This window comes from Lissotriton helveticus, chromosome 6, assembly GCF_964261635.1.
Source record: "Lissotriton helveticus chromosome 6, aLisHel1.1, whole genome shotgun sequence".
NCBI classification, from domain to species: Eukaryota; Metazoa; Chordata; class Amphibia; order Caudata; family Salamandridae; genus Lissotriton; species Lissotriton helveticus.
The window spans coordinates 1,839,370,812-1,839,387,825 of record NC_136067.1 but is presented as its reverse complement, the minus strand read 5'-3'; the positions used below and the strand labels follow the sequence as shown (position 1 = coordinate 1,839,387,825).

The following is a 17,014-nucleotide window of genomic DNA, read 5'->3' as shown; positions in this document are numbered from 1 at the left end:
TTAAAAAAATGTTCCAGCTGTACTAAAGATTCAGCTAGTATCACAGACAAAGCCACAATTAGTTGCTTTTATATTTCACACATTTATACAGTCGAACAATGACATGTATAATGGTTTTCCGGAGTGGTCCTATCTGTACATGAAAAAAGGGGCGTCGACGTTTCGACCCGTCTTTTGGTACATGGGCAAGTTGGAGCCTCGACCTGCGGGTCTTCCTCAGGACGAATGTTGCACACACGTTTTTACCGTAGACAGTTCATAGAATTAACCCACTGAATATTAATGGGCTGCCTCCGTCCTCCTGTACCGGGATAGACGGATGGTCTAGTTTGACCAAGGTGAGCCACCCTGAACTTGGTGGTGTAGCGTCTGTAATGGGTATTCAGGCGCTCAGGCGCTGGGGTGACAAAAAACGAGTAATCTAGTTGACCGAGGTGAGCCACCCTGAACTGGGTGGTGTAGCGTCTGTAATGGGTATTCAGGCGTTGGGATGACAGAACTCCGAGTAGCGCGTCCCCAAACACTTTCGTATCAAGCGTTGTACATCACGAGTGTCACCCAGTCGGAGCTTGCGTGTATTCCGGGTCAATTCCCGCTCCGCAGTTTTAAGATAACAAAAAGCGCTTTTTACTTCGCGTCTGCCGCCGTCAGAAGCCAAGCTGCCATGACTGACCCTAACATGGCAGCTTGGCCATAAGATGGCAGGGTATGCTCAGACGTGAGTCCCTTGCTCACTTTCCCACTGGATTCAAGCAAGCCGGGCTGAAGACGGCTGAAATGCCAGAAACCGGTCCTGGGAAGCTTGATTCCGGTCCAGGGAAGACATGGCTTGGCAGTTCGGGCTGGACTGTTCCCATGAGGCACAGGGTCCGACTGATTTGCATATGGCCATGTCTGAACTGGGGTGGCGGAGTGAGCTAAAGAACGGTGATGGATTAAACCCAGATCAGTTGACTGGGGGTGAGTGTTTGTATTGTCAACGCTCCGTCCATCACCACCTTTGGTTTTTCTTTGTTCGCCCTAAGTTGGCAGGGTATACTCAGACGTGAGTCCCTTGCTCACTTTGCCACTGGTGTCAAGCAAGCCCGGCTGAAGACGGCTGTAATGCCAGAAACTGGTCCTGGGAAGCTTGATTCCGGTTCAGGGAAGATATGGCTTGGCAGTTCGGGCTGGACTGTTCCCATTAGGCACAGGGTCAGACTGATTTGCACATGGCCATGTCTGAACTGGGGTGGCGGAGTGAGCTAAAGAACGGTGATGGATTAAACCCAGATCAGTTGACTGGGGGTGAGTGTTTGTATTGTCAACGCTCCGTCCATCACCACCTTTGGTTTTTCTTAGGTCTTACCTCAATGGCAGGACAGGATATCTTTAAGGAGCCTATCTTTCTGTCCATCGCCGAGACACCTCCGGGTAGTCGTGCGCTTAACAAGTTTTATAAATAAATAAATAAATGCAGCAATACAGAATTCCTACGCAGGATCTCATCTTGCCACCTGAGCAGGCACTTATGGACCCAATCAAAGTCTCTAATATCATATGTTAACTCCTTAAAGCTGTTAATGAAGGTGCAGAATGCTCTGCTTTACTGGAAGCCACAGAGAAGAATATGTAGTTCTTTGACATCTTTTTCCTTGTTGCAACAGCTTCAGTACTGGAGAAGTGAATATTGTTAGTAGAAGCAATCTCTTCCTAAAGGAGTGGCATACAGGCTCAGCTCAGAAATCTGTGGCACTTAGTGTCATTTACCTTTTCAGTGAGTAACGCTCTTTGGTACAGAAGAAACTTCATAAACGTTTTAAGGAGAAGAAATATTCCTCATCTACTCTCCAAAAGTCCCCATTTACTCAATCCTTGGGGAAGTCCTCCTTCAGGCAACCATTTTGATATACCCCTTCTCAGCATCAAACTACTAGTAGGAGAAGGCAATAAGAAAAGCCATGTATGGGCTGTGTTGATTAAGAGTAAAGCCGTCGCAAACAACAAGCCTAAGAATTTGTAACTACATCAGAAACAGCCTTGAGTGGTCAGTTGGAGGCTTAATCAAGCATTTCCAACGGGCTTGGGAGACATCCGTCTCAGATATGATCGTCCTGAAGTTGATAAAAGAAGGATAGAGTTTGTCTCCATACCTCCAGATTCCATGACCATAACTACACCTTTCTGCCCAGGTACCCTCCCATCAGGAAATCAACTATGATCCAGGTAATTCATTCTTTTATCTCGAAATAAGTGATTGTTTCAGTTCCACCAAACGACAATGGTGTGTTTCTGGCACTCAAGGCATTAGGGGGTTTCAGGATAGTCAGCAAACTAAGAAAGGTCCGATTATCGCTCTATGCAGACGACATTTTGTTGTATCTCACGTCGCCTCGAAGGTCGTTGATTGTATTGTTTGATGTGCTAAACTCGTTTGGGAGGAACTCCGGCCTTGTGATTAATTGGACCAAGTCCTGCGTGTATGTGCTCTCGGGTGACATCTCTCCTTTGCCGCGCGGGTGTCCCATTCAGGTGACGCACATGGGATTTAAGTATCTGGGGGTCTTTATAACATTAGACCCCGTGGTTCGTTACTATCGTAATCTGCTTCATCCGCTCCAACGGTTAAAATCTGACGTTGTGGGCTGGCGCAGGTTGCCGCTATCCCCCCTCGGGCGTGGAGCTCTTTTCAAAATGATGTCCTTGCTGCGGTTTTTATACGCGCTCCAGAACACGTTTGACGTAATTCCGGCGAGCTATTTTCGGGAGGTGGAGAGTTTGCAGAGGCGGTTGATATGGGATGGGCGTTCGCGTATTGCCCTCGCCAAGCTGACGCTTCCCTGGTATGGCGGCGGTATCGCACTTCCGGATATCAGGCGATAATAATGGGCCTCTCAGCTGGGAGCGATCAATCATGGAATGTATGGTCCAGCGTTAAATCCTGCGTTCGAGATGGATAAGTGGTTGCTACCGGGTGGGGATTATAACAGGGCGCTTTACTCCAAATCTGCTGGAGGGAAACTTTCGGGAGAAGCGTGGCTCAGTGGTTAGAGGCGGCAGACCCGGAAGCTGAGATGGACCGTGGACCAGGGTTCGATTCCCCGCCTCGGCGGGTCTCGGGCTCAAAAATTCCACGGACTCGACAATTCTCGCTCTGGTGCCTACTCAACTCACGGGTTCACACTCTGCGACTCTGGGCAATAGCTTGCTTAATCTCCACTACGGCCCCTCGCGGCGGGATGCCTGGCTTTCACCTTGTGGACACCCTGCCGGGGTTTCTCACAGGGGAATAACAGGACGGGTTCCCTAAGCAAGCGCCGGGACGCTTACGGGCAGCCGTGTGCTTTACAAGTCCAATACATTTACATTACATTTACATTTACTAAGATAGCGGTGCGAGTGTGGCACTGTGCGAATGCGGCAATGGGATGGAGGGATCGACTGACCCGGGCAACTCCGCTCTATGCGTCTGAAAGATTGGGTAGCCTGTGGAAGACGAAAGGATTTGAGAAGTGGGATATGATTGGTATTTGTAGGGTGAGTGATCTCTGGGTCAAGGGCATGATTAAGACTTTTGAGGCGTTGAAGGTAGAATATAAGCTGAGTGACAGGGAATTCTTCCGTTATGCGCAGATTCGCCACGCGTTGAGTTCGTTTTTTCCTGAAGGTATTGACATCCCGGAATCATCCCCACTTGAAGATCGGGTGCTTGATGGCTATGTACCCGACAGCACTATTTCTTTGATATATAAGAAATTGATCCATGATCGAGCGGACCTGTTGGCGCAACTCAGGGAGGTCTGGACCAGTGACGGTCTAGAGTTGGATGACGAGGACTGGCAATCAGCGATACCCTCACCTAAGGAGGTCGCGATTCCGGCCCGTCTCCGACTCGTACAGCTTAAGATCCTGCATCGGATTTATGTGACTGGCCCTCGCCTGATTCGTATGGGTTATTCTGTGGATGGGTTGTGTAAGCGTGGTTGTGGTTTAATTGGTACTTTCCGCCATATAATTTGGGAGTGTCCGGAAGTGGTAGTGTTTTGGAATCGAGTGCATGCTGTGATGGAGGAGGTCACGGGTGTTGCGCTGTCGCCTGAAGCCAGGCGTTGTCTGTTGAATGTATGGGAACCGAATGATTATGATGTGGCGCAGACGCAGTGGGCGACCCTTGGGAATATGGTTGCCAAGAGAGATATTGCGCAGTTGTGGGGTTCCCAGAGACCACCCACGGTCTCGGCATGGAAGTAGAACATGGACTGGTGTATGTTTAGAGAGAAGACGGTGTATGTGGCACGGGGCAGACCTAAGAAGTGGGGTAAAATCTGGGGTCAATGGAACTCCTACCGTGGTGATATATGCACACCTCCCCTTGCAGATATTCCGGATGTTCCTCTTTCCCCCTGACCCGACATTCCTAGTGTTGTTTAGCCTCTATGTTTTTTGACTCTGGTTTCTCCCCTGCCCCCCCCGCACTAATGATTCTTTGTATTATATTGTAATGCACTTTCCTTCCTCCTTGAACACATATCCAGCTGTACTGCTTTTTATTGCCTTGTCTGTTTGTTCTTTGTTAATAATAAAAAGAGTTAAAAAAAAAAAAACTAAGAAAGGTCAACACATTGATTAAGAAAATTCCCTTCAAAATGGAGACTTTGTAAAGGGTAATTCCTTTAACTCAAGACAAGGCTTTTATGATCACAATCGACTTGGCATATGCATATTTTCGCATTCTTATTGCAACTTGTCTAGGGAAAAAGCATTATCAGTTCTAGATATTATCCTTTATATTTTTTTAAAAGAGGATGGCTCCTGTGCTTGTTCTTTTACATCTCCAGGGATGGTGCATATTTCACAGCCGGAGAACTGGTTACTTCATGCTCCATTCCAGAGGAGGCCTTAAAACTTTTCAGGAGCATTTGTCTCGTAATGGTCTACTGTTGCGTAAGCTACAACTTTGGCGTAACTCTACATGGTGTGCTTTCCCACCCACAGGTGACACAGGTGGACTTGGTTCAAGGCACCAGTGATGAATGTAAAAGACAGGTTATTGTAGCCCTGCAAAACACTATTCAATGTGCAATTTAGATAGGGGATTGCTTTTGGATTAATAACAACCCCATAGAAAGATCAGAAGCACCATGAAATCAGCAACAAATCTTATTACTAAGATGAATAAACAATTTTAAGTAAAAGTATTTATCACTAAAGGAACAATCTGTTTCTCAGTACATCTAAAACAACTACACAGAATAATATAAAAGCAGCAAGAAGGCACGTTATAAATAATGAGAATAAAATGAAAATTTCTAGCATGTTTTAAAATGTCATCTTAAGCCTAACACCGTAATGCCTAATTCTATGCACTACACTAAGAGCATGGAAGGCAGAGTTACTTGCAGTCTACATTTTCTTAGGGAGTAGAGATGCACTGCATACCTTGTTGACAGCAAAGGCTGCCTTTATCAGTGGGCACGTGAAGCCAGTGTTCCCGGTGAAGGGAAAAACACATGCTGTGGTCTTCCTTCGGGGCTCTGCTTCGGACTTCAAGTGAGATGCAAAGTGTGCTGGCAGTACCTTCTCTGGCAGAATCTCTGGCAATAATTTTGGCGAAGAACCTCTCCTGACAAGTGGTAGACCATATATATTAAATTTAATCAGAGATTGGAATTTCTGACATAAGTTAAGAAATGTCTGACATTGATTATGTGCATTAAGGTGTGCATCCCAGACGTTTCCGTAACATATAAGGTACAAGGACGTCAATTCAGACTACATTATTTTGGTTATATGTCTGTATGTGTTCTTATTTAACCTTGACTAGGAGGAAAGTAGACATTTGGCCCAGACGGATGTTGCATCAAGTGTTATCAATCAGATGGCTTTCTGCTTTCACAGTTCTTAGAAAGAAAAGGTCAAATGACATCTGCATCAAATGGGAAACATGAAAATGATTCTGCATAAATCTGGAAAAATTGTGACTTTATTGTCTAAGATTGAGACGTTGGCGACTTCCATTATTCATGATGGAGTCGGGCCTACATAAAATCGAATCGGACCTTAGGGGCTTTAAAACACTACTTACTACTCAATCTTCCGAAATGTCAACTGACAGCTTTTGAGGACAGGATCTTTAGGGCAGACTTGGGTATGGTTTTTCTTCCTGCAGAAATAGTGGAGCATCGGAGAGCAGGGCGCAGCCTCAAGCTTTGGCTTGTCTCTGGTTGAAGGTCCAGTGTCACATGGCCTCCTGTCCATATCTTGTGTCATGGGCCTGTGTACAGTTATATACCCCTCTGGTATATACACTGAAATATTGGAAACCTGCATCCACTGTCAACTCATCTAGTCACTCTGCTTCAATGCAGCAAATAGCTTAAGAAGCTTGAAGTGGAACAAGTACACAGTAAACCACTCTACATGTATGCGGGATACTTTTGACCCATGTTATATTATCTAAGGCAGTGGTTCTTAACCTTTTAACTTCTGTGGATATTGACTTAATCATTACCAGAATCTGGGGACCCTACTGAATAATTAATGAAATCTAGGGACTCTCACTAAGTGATTAGAGGAATTGCAATCCAGGGACCCAGGCATAGCAATGTCAATGATTTGAACTGCAAAACAAAACACAAAAACACAGAAAGAAGTATTCAGTAAGCGAATATATAAATTATGAAATATTTTATTTAATGGACAACCAACATTTTAATTTAAACTGGAAGGTTCAAGCTTTTCTAAATTTAGCTTGGGTCACCCATTGTCAATAGTATACTCTGTTTGATGCACTTGCATTCGTCCCATGAATTAATATGAGGATACCAACGTAATTTTAGCCACCAATTTCAAATTCCTTCACATTTGCAGATCGTTTTACGATGTTCAATTGTGCTTCTTTATATATAACTTATTAACATGTTAATATTATTTAATTGTCTAAGGGGTCACGGACCACTGCTTAAGAACCCCTAAACTAAGGGTTCTGGGGATATTTACAAAGCCTTGTGCTTGGATATCATGAGTGTCATGGGTCATCATCATTCAGGCCAGCCTTGCATTCTCCCTCACACGGGTTGTGGGCAGTGACAGCAAAGATGAGAACAGTAGAAAACTTTGCGCAACTCTTCTAGAGCCACCGTGTTTATCTTGAGCAACCTAGATCGGACATCTGGGACCCATGAGTCCTCTACTTGGCGCTACAATGCGACGCTCCCGGGCTTTTCCGTACCATTCTGAGCCTGGGAAGCATGCCCGCCCCCTCCCCCCAATCTCGCTGCTGCCTCCCTTTTTGCCAAGACTACTCCTTAACTCCCATTCTGACTTCCCCAGACCTTCTTCTTGCGGATTGTAGACACCGATGCCCCCGTGGTCCAGGGCCTGTGCACGCATCTTACAGCCTTCCATTCGCCTTTGGTTTTGCGTCTCCCCTCTGACTTTACACAATGGAATCCTGCTCTCTGGGTTCCTCTTCTGGATTCTTTACTTGGGTGACTTTTGTGCATCCCGACATTTTTAGGTCGAGCCTGTCCCATTCCGCAGGAATGGATAGGATCGAATTCAAGTGCTCGATCGTCTAGTGAAACCACTGGCGTTTCTTCACAGTGCATGTGAGGTCACGTGGCCACAAAGCGGGTCACGTGACCACACAAGCACGAGCATCTCCGTAATCCGCCTGCCCCAACCAGGCTCGCATTCCCGCCCCCTCACCAGGCCGCACATCTGCCTGCCACACTTCTCCTCCCCTAATTATGTGGCCGGCCGTACTTAGTTTCCTGGCCGCTTCCCGGCCGCTCTTGTTTTTCTTTGTTGGCCTCCCTCTGCTAAGTGTTCTGTTTACTTAGCTTCTGCAGCTTTATTTGCGTGTTTTGTGTAATCACCTTGTGCCGTCACTCCCCACCCACTCATCCCTCCCTCCACACTACTTGCCTGTCCGAACCACCTCAACAAGATCGCCGAGATTGCAGTTTTTTTTATGTATATTTGCACGCTTCTGCAGCTTTATTTGCGTGTTTTGTGTAATCACCTTGTGCCGTCACTCCCCACCCACTCATCCCTCCCTCCACACTACTTGCCTGTCCGAACCACCTCTACAAGATCGCCGAGATTGCAGTTTTTTTTTATGTATATTTGCACGAGCATCTCCGTAATCCGCCTGCCCCCACCAGGCTCGCATTCCCGCCCCCTCACCAGGCCGCACATCTGCCTGCCACACTTCTCCTCCCCTAATTATGTGGCCGGCCGTACTTAGTTTCCTGGCCGCTTCCCGGCCGCTCTTGTTTTTCTTTGTTGGCCTCCCTCTGCTAAGTGTTCTGTTTACTTAGCTTCTGCAGCTTTATTTGCGTGTTTTGTGTAATCACCTTGTGCCGTCACTCCCCACCCACTCATCCCTCCCTTCACACTACTTCCCTGTCCGAACCACCTCTACAAGATCGCCGAGATTGCAGTTTTTTTTAATGTATATTTGCACGAGCATCTCCGTAATCCGCCTGCCCCCACCAGGCTCGCATTCCCGCCCCCTCACCAGGCCGCACATCTGCCTGCCACACTTCTCCTCCCCTAATTATGTGGCCGGCCGTACTTAGTTTCCTGGCCGCTTCCCGGCCGCTCTTGTTTTTCTTTGTTGGCCTCCCTCTGCTAAGTGTTCTGTTTACTTAGCTTCTGCAGCTTTATTTGCGTGTTTTGTGTAATCACCTTGTGCCGTCACTCCCCACCCACTCATCCCTCCCTCCACACTACTTGCCTGTCCGAACCACCTCTACAAGATCGCCGAGATTGCAGTTTTTTTTAATGTATATTTGCACGCTTCTGCAGCTTTATTTGCGTGTTTTGTGTAATCACCTTGTGCCGTCACTCCCCACCCACTCATCCCTCCCTCCACACTACTTGCCTGTCCGAAAATAAGTGATTTGCCAAAATTTACAACATACTGAGCCGACGCCAAAGCTCGAACAGGATCACCAGCTCCTGACTCAGCTGGAATGGAGGTTACAGTCCCAAAGGCCTCATTAATTAGCCGTGCCCCTCTCTCCCCACCCCTCATCCGTCCCACACCACTATTTGCCTGTGCCACCACCCCTACAGGATCTCTGCTTTTTTGTTTTAATTTTCAAATGGACATTTATATAACTTGGACAGGCAGGAGAATAAGTGCTGTGCCAAAATGTTCAACATATCGAGCCGAGGCTCGAACATGGAACCACAGCTCTCAAGTCAGCAGCTAGCAGGACGGTTACAGTGCAAAAGGCCTCCCTGATTGGCTATATCCTCTCTCCCCACCCCCTCATCCCTCCCACAACACTAATTGACTACCCCTACAAGAATGCTGCATTTTGTTTCTCATGTACATTTTTACTTTTTTTTTGTTTTTTTTTTAAACATTTTATTAATTTTAAAGAACACAAACAACTTGCAAGGAACAAAGAGAAAGAAGACGACATCATTTCTTTACAGGGTTGCATCATGTGGGAGGAGTGGGGAGAGTCTACATGTGGTCATACAATATCTCAGTAAGGAATTTCGGGGGGGGGGCAGTGGGAGCAACATCAGTTCAACGGTTCAATATATAGCATCACGTGGAGGAATCATTGGGTTGTGGGGACGTCAGTTCGATATCCAATTCCGGGAGAGGGGGGGTACATATATCGCCACGATAAGAGTTCCATTGAGTCCATATCTTCCCCCATTTACGGGGCGTACCTCGAGAAATATACAGTTTTTTCCCTGAACATGCACCAATCCATGTTTTGTTTCCATTGCCGAACCCTGGGCGGTCCCTAAGCACCCCATAATTGGGCAATATCCCTCTTGGCGATCATATTACCCAGGGTCACCCACCGGAGCTGCGGTACATTGTAGTCATTCGGCTCCCATACATTCAGCAAGCATCTCCTAGCCTCCGGCACCGACCGCACACCCGTAACCTCACTCATCACTTCATGCACACGAGACCAAAATCGCACTATCTCGGGACACTCCCATAGTATATGTAGGAACGTGCCCACGAGACCACAGTCACGCCGGCACAGGCCATCAACAGAAAAGCCCATGTGTACCAAGCGGGGACCAGTCACGTACACTCTATGAAGGATTTTGAGCTGTACAAATCTGAGGCGCGCCGGGATGGCCACCTCTTTGGGGGAGGAGATCGCCGCCTGCCAATCTTCATCGTCGAGCTCTAGTCCGTCGCTAGTCCAACTCTCTCTAAGGTGACACAAGAGATCGGACCTGGAATTGATCCATTTTTTATAAATGAGCGAAATCGTACTGTCCGGGACGTGCCCGTCTAGTATTCTGTCTTCAAGTGGGGATGCTTCCGGTATGTCCGTGCCCGAGGAGAAAACAGATAGGACCGCGTGAAGGACCTGGGCATAGCGAAAAAATTCGCGATCATTCAGACCGTATTCAGTTTTCAGTTCGTCAAACGTCTTCATTCTCCCTCCGGCCCATACGTCGTTCACCTTGCTGATACCTATCAAATCCCATCTATCAAATCCCTTCGATTGCCAAAGAGACCCGAGCCTATCGGAGGCATACAGTGGAGTGGCGCGAGTCAATTTATCAGTCCAGCCTAATGCCATTGAGGCATGGCGCCATACTTGGACGGCTGTCCTGGTGGGACCCGTTACATTCCGGGGGACAGGTCTGGAGTAGAGAGCTCTATAGTAATCACCCCCAGGCAAAAGCCATTTGTCCAGTTCGAAGGCTGGATTCAGTGAAGGGCCGTACATACAATGATTTATCGCCCCCAATTGGGACGCCCAATAGTAACGACGGATATCAGGTAGAGCAATACCACCATCGTACCACGGGAGTGTCAATTTAGCAATAGCAATACGAGATCTTCCCCCCCACACCAATTGCCTCTGCAAGCTCTCAATCTCACGAAAATATTTAGTTGGCACTATGTCAAGTGTATTCTGCAGTACGTAGAGGAAACGGGGCAGTGACATCATTTTAAACAATGCTGCCCTTCCCAGAGGGGAGAGAGGCAGTTTACCCCAAGCAATAACATCTGCCCGGAGGCGTTGGAGAGGGGGCAGCAGATTTCGGTCAAAACGCAGAGCAGGCTGCAGAGTGATAAAAATGCCTAGATAGGTGAATCCGTCTTGCGCGACCGCGATGGGGCAGGCTCGCGGCAGAAGGGGAGTGTCTCCCGATAGGACATATATACAGGACTTCGACCAGTTAATGACGAGTCCCGAGTTCTTGCGAAAAGATGACAAGACATCAAACAAAACAATGAGGGATTTTCGAGGTGACGTTAGATATAGCAGAATATCATCCGCATAGAGAGACACACGGTCCTCAAGCTCCGAATTCCATCTAATGCCCCTCAGAGACGGTTCCCATCTCAACCAGGCCGCCAGTGGTTCCAAGGTGAGAGCAAACAAAAGCGGGGACAAAGGACAGCCCTGTCGCGTACCCCTGCCAAGTGTGAAGGGAGCGGAGACATGACCATTAACAACTACTTGAGCCATGGGATCGGTGTATAGCAGTTTTACCCACTTAATGAACTCCGGACCGAAACCAAACTTTGCAAGAACCGCCCACAAGTACGGCCATTCTATTGTATCAAACGCCATAGTGGCGTCCAAAGACGCCAAAATGGCGGGCTCACGCAACGTCCCAGCTCACGCCAGGACGCCATGCAAACGTCGAAGATTAAGCGCCGTATTGCGATGCGGTAAAAAACCGGATTGATCCGGGTGAACCAAGTCCCCTATGACAGTAGCCAAACGCGTAGCTAGCATTTTGGCCAGGATCTTAGGTTCGGCGTTAATCAACGAGATAGGTCTAAAAGAGGCACAGCGATCTCGTGGTTTTCCTTCCTTGTGAATAACGACTATAGAGGCCAGTCTTTGGTCCTGGGGGAGGGAACCCACCTTCAAAGATTCGAGGAACATCAAGCGCAAGTGCGGGGCTAGCGTATCTGGGCAAAGTTTGTAGAGCTCAATGGGAAGTCCATTTGGGCCCGATGCCTTGCCAGATCGGACCGAACGGACGGCAGCAGCAATCTCCTCCACAGTAGGCAGCACATCCAAAGCGCCCCTGTCAATATCAGACAAGCGGGGAAGTGCAATATCCCGTAAAAGCAAGTGGGAGTCCTGTTCGGATCTATCAGATACTGGGGAGTACACTTCCTGGAAGTATTCGGCAAAGCATGTAATAATATCAACAGGGTCAGTGTAACTTTCACCATTCGCGGCAACAATCACAGGAACAACCCGGCTTGCATTCTCCCTTTTATCCAGCCAAGCAAGCAGCTTACCAGCTTTGTCACCTATATCATACAGACGTCCCTGTTGCTCCCTACCCATTTCCTTAGCAGCATCCGTGACCAGAGCCCTGTATTCATACTGCTTCAACTCCAGCAGATGCAGCCCCTCCGTGGTGACCCCAGATTCCAAGTCTCCCTCCAGAGCAGTGATTTCACCCTCGACACGAACCACCTCAGCACGGTTGGCCCACTTGACGCTGCCGATCAAAGAAAGAGCTTGGCCACGAATGACAGTTTTGTAAGCCTCCCACAGAGAAACTGGGGAGGAAACAGAACCCACATTCTCAGCAAAATAGTGATCGTGTGTTTCAATCAGGTCGGCCCTGACCTTGGGATCTCGGAGATACCAGGGGTTGATCGGAGCCACGCGGCCCGCCGAACCCCGTTGTGCATCCACAACTAACCAAATCGGAGAGTGGTCCGAAATGCCTCTTGCAAGATGCTTTACTTCCTGTATGGCGGAGGCTTGGGAAGAGGGAATAAGAATATGGTCCAGTCTCGAGAGACTGCCATGGGCACCAGAATGGAAAGTATACTGCGACTGCCCCGGGTGGAGCAAGCGCCAGCAATCAGTTAGCCCCAGGGTTTCCAGAAAGCCACTCAACCAAGACTGGGCCCTCGGAAGGTCCCGAGGAGGGTAGCGATCACACAACCCAGAAACCACGGAATTGAAATCACCACGAACTACAAGCAAGCCCTCGGGAAGTCCCAGGATAAACCCACTCAGATCGGCAAACGTGGTGGCTTGGAGGCCCGGGGGCACGTTTACAGAAAGCAAAACAACAACCTTCCCCTCCCAACGCCCAACAATGGCGGCATATCGTCCCCTATCGTCAAGCATGACATCATCAATGGCCAGGGAGGGAAGTCCGGACTAGAATACCCGCCCCTCTGGAGCCCGAAGTGAACCCGGAGTGCGCCACAAGACGATAGCCACGCCTATTTAGAGCATAGCACTTGTTGCCGAGCAAATGCGTCTCCTGTAATAAAACAACATCAGGAGACAAACGTTTCAACAACTGCAGCACTACACCCCTCTTGATCCCGTCCCCCAACCCGTTTACATTCCAACACAATATTCGAAGTCCTCTACCCCCCATCCCCGCATCCAGCCCCACCCCCGCTCCACATCCTAAGCAACATCCAAAAACAGGAGTTCGTATTGTCTTCACCTTGCAAATAACAACAATAAAACTCAAACCAAAACCCCCCTTTCCCCAAACATGCCCTATCCGTCTCACCCCCCACCCGCACCCCTGCGGAAGACTAAAAAGCCCCATAAACTTGCAGTGTGCCTGTCGCCCTACCACCCAACTAGTCTACGAAAAGAAACCCAGAAGGAGAAGGACTCACTCACCCCCCACCCACCCCCGAAAGGACCAAGTACTTGCAAACTATAACGTCACGGCATTAGCCACAGCTGAAAGTCAACTATAAGGGAGCGGGAGCCGATACTGGTCCCTATTCTTGTTCCCGCAGGCCTCCTTCCGCACGGTCCGATTGACCAAAACCCTCGGAATGTTCTTGATCCATAGGTAGCAAATCCAGCCAGTCACTCACAACCCCAGGATGGTCAAAGAAAAAGGTTCGATCGTTATGCACCACACGTAGGCGAGCCGGGAAGAGCATAGCGTACTTCATGGATCTGTCTCTCAGCCGCTTCTTAACCCCTTGAAACCCCAGTCTCTGTTTCTGGACCTGTTGGGTAAAGTCCGGATAAAAGCTGACCATGGAGTTCTCGAAGGCGATGGGACCAGACTGTCTCGATGCCTGCAGGATAGCGTCTCTGTCCCGGAAATTAAAAATCCTCGCAATGATGGGACGTGGGTTGGCACCTAGTTTAGGCGTACCGCCAGGGATCCTATGTGCACGCTCGACAGCAAAAAACTTGCTAAGACCCTTGGGTGCCAGATGGTTCAGCACCAGGTCTTCCACCAAGAGGTCCGTCGAGGTAGTCTCCGGTTGTTCCGGCACACCAATCAGGCGAACGTTATTTCGTCTGGCACGGCTCTCAAAATCCTCCAGCCGCCCGGAGAAATAGTCATTAGCTTTCCGCAGATTCCCGACCTCAGCTTGCAAATCAGAGACATCGGTAACAAGGCTGGAAGTCTTAATATCAAGGGATTTGACCTTTTCATTCGTTTTCGCCAGGTCTGCCCTGATCAAATTGACATCTATGGCGACCGTATCCAATTTGAGGGACAAGGCCTCATATTGTTGTCCCAGTGTAGCCTTCATGCCAGAAATGGCGCCCATGACGTCTCGTAACGAGAGTTCCTCTTCAATCGAGGGGTCCTCCTGAGCTACGGTCGAAGGTTTAGACACTGCACCCGGTGATCCTTTAGTAAGGGTGTACCTGTCCATGACATTCGATTGTACAGCGCCTCCTCGGACACCCGGCTTGGTTTTGCGCTTCTCACCCTCTGGCCTGGTGGCCATCTTAGATCCCGGACCCAGGAGGGCCGGTCGGTGTCGGGTAAAAATGGTTACTGTAGAGGCATCTGCAGCGCCAAGGAGGGTAGAGCAGATGTCTTTCTCCAAGCCCAAAGCCACAATAGTCCGGCGTCAAACGTTGAAAGACGAGTAAGGGCAATCAAGTCCAGCCGCACAACAGGCAAAGTCAATTAGGTCTCCGGACAAGAATCGAAACCGAAAGTGACTGCCGAGCTCAGACGAATCCAGGAAGCCGTTGTTATTCAATTACTGGCCGGCTGGCAGAGATAACATAGCCCGGGGCACCACCATGAGCGGGCCTGAGAAATTCGAAGGTCCGTAGCTCCGGTCCCCAAAGTCCAAAACAGTTTTCGAGATCGGATATGTGATCAGCAGGGCTTCGCCATGAACAACCCGTCGTCCAAAGCAGGATAAAATACAGGATAAGCAGTGGAGGTGGCGAGGGTCCGGGATCCCTGTACTCACGCGACCATCTTGGGTGCGCGCGAAGCTCCTCCTCCTACATTTTTACTTTTATACAGAATGGGCAAGGGGCAGACTAAGTGATTTGGCAAAATTTAAAACATATTTAGGCAACGCTGAGGCTCGAACACGGAAGGCTTCACTGATTGGCTGTGCTCCCTCCATCCCGCCCATATCACTACTTATTTTCTTTTCTTATTTACTTTGTAGCTGGTGGTGACAGTCCCCGCAGGAGAATTTGCATAATTGCTGACTTTTCCTTTAGAAGAACAGGAAATGTGAGAGGGCTCGCCTGGACCAGGGCTTATCTTGTCTATTCTGTGACTTGAAATAGAAGCCCTGAACGTAATCATGTAGAGGAATCTTTTGCTGTGATAACGGTACCTGTGCTGACTGCCAAGCAGTGCAAGTGCAAGCTATGACATACATCCACTTCACTCCAAACAAAAACAAATAGGTAAAAGACAGTCATTTTCAAGGTCAATAGCTCCAATTCTACCAAATGCGAGACCTATTGCATTGCAAATGCTTGTTGGAGATGGTCTCCATCTATACCCATGACCCGGATCCGCCAATTTGTTTGACCTTTGTTCCGTTCCTTCTTCCCTCCCGACTCCTCCTAATGACCCTTGATAGTTTTTCTCTTTTTGCTGGACTGCCTGAAACATATATGTATATATGTATTATATAATTGTCCAAGCCTAATCGCTGTTAAAATGTAATCCTGTGTGAATTTACTATTTGTATATATAGAACTCTAACCACTAGTATATGTAGTAGACCTTTGTACTTACTACCATTCCTATGTGATTTTAGAGTATATCTGTTTGTATCTCTTCCTTGAGCGACTTTACAACTTGTATATGTGAAATTTTTTCCTATTTATATCTCTTCTTTGAGTGACTTTACACCTTGTACATTTGCAATTTTTTTCTGTTTGTCTTATGTAACTCATGTAATCCAAAGTCCTTATGTATCGCAACTGGTTCTTTTGTAAAGCGCTCTGACACCTTCGGGTAATCTCTGCGCTATTTAAAATCACATTAAATAAATAAATAAATCATGACACCAGACTTGTTTATAATTTCACAACTCCTCAATTTCAATATAGGACAATATATCTTCTCTCTCTTATTCTGTCTATATATAGGTGTGAGCGATCAGCCTTAATTTAAAAATATCTCTAGACTGCCACAAAAGGACTTTGAACCAGTGTTTGTGTGGGAGGCTGCCTTATTAAGCAGGGATTTCTCATACGTTTTGGATGTTTCATCAAGTTCATTTCACAATGTCACAAAGCTGAGTAATTAAACGCTTCTTAACTCCCTGCAATGTGAGACTTCGGCGAGGCACTGAAACAAACGATACTGTGTCGGTGAAAGCGTGCTGCGCGCATGGCTTTCTTGATTATCGATGACTAATAACGTGATCTCAGCCGCTGGTAACTCCAGTCTGTTTCTTCTCCGTAGCCACAACAGAGATGCACTTCACCTCCCTTTCGGCCACGCCCCTTCCAGCGAGGACAACCAATGGGAAACAAAGACATGCTGCTAATGATAGAAACAGTCCAGGAACATGCTGCGTTTCTTGGGTACGTTTTCCATAAAACAGCACAGCGCGGAAACAAAGCTTTCTCTATTTGACATCACTTTAGCAGTAATCCTTTGACAGCAGGGCTCTGCCTTTGTCAGGGTGAGAATGTTTGTGGCCATTAATATGACCGCGAGTGTGACCTGCATTTCCCTCAGACCCACGAATAATTGACTCCCGTGCACACTGTCCTATGTACGACACACGTCATGGTTTAAACTGGCCAGCATTCCTCAGTGAAGTCACTTT

At 48.0% G+C, this 17,014-nt stretch overlaps 1 long non-coding RNA gene across 1 annotated transcript in view; it reads right to left on the bottom strand.

The window, feature by feature from the left end:
- Positions 1 to 17,014, bottom strand: part of LOC144761922 (uncharacterized) — a 274,346-nt gene that overhangs the window by 192,031 nt on the left and 65,301 nt on the right. Inside the window, exon 2 of the long non-coding RNA XR_013595948.1 lies at positions 5,419 to 5,602. This is a non-coding gene — a long non-coding RNA (uncharacterized LOC144761922). The remainder of the gene's footprint in view (positions 1 to 5,418; positions 5,603 to 17,014) is intronic.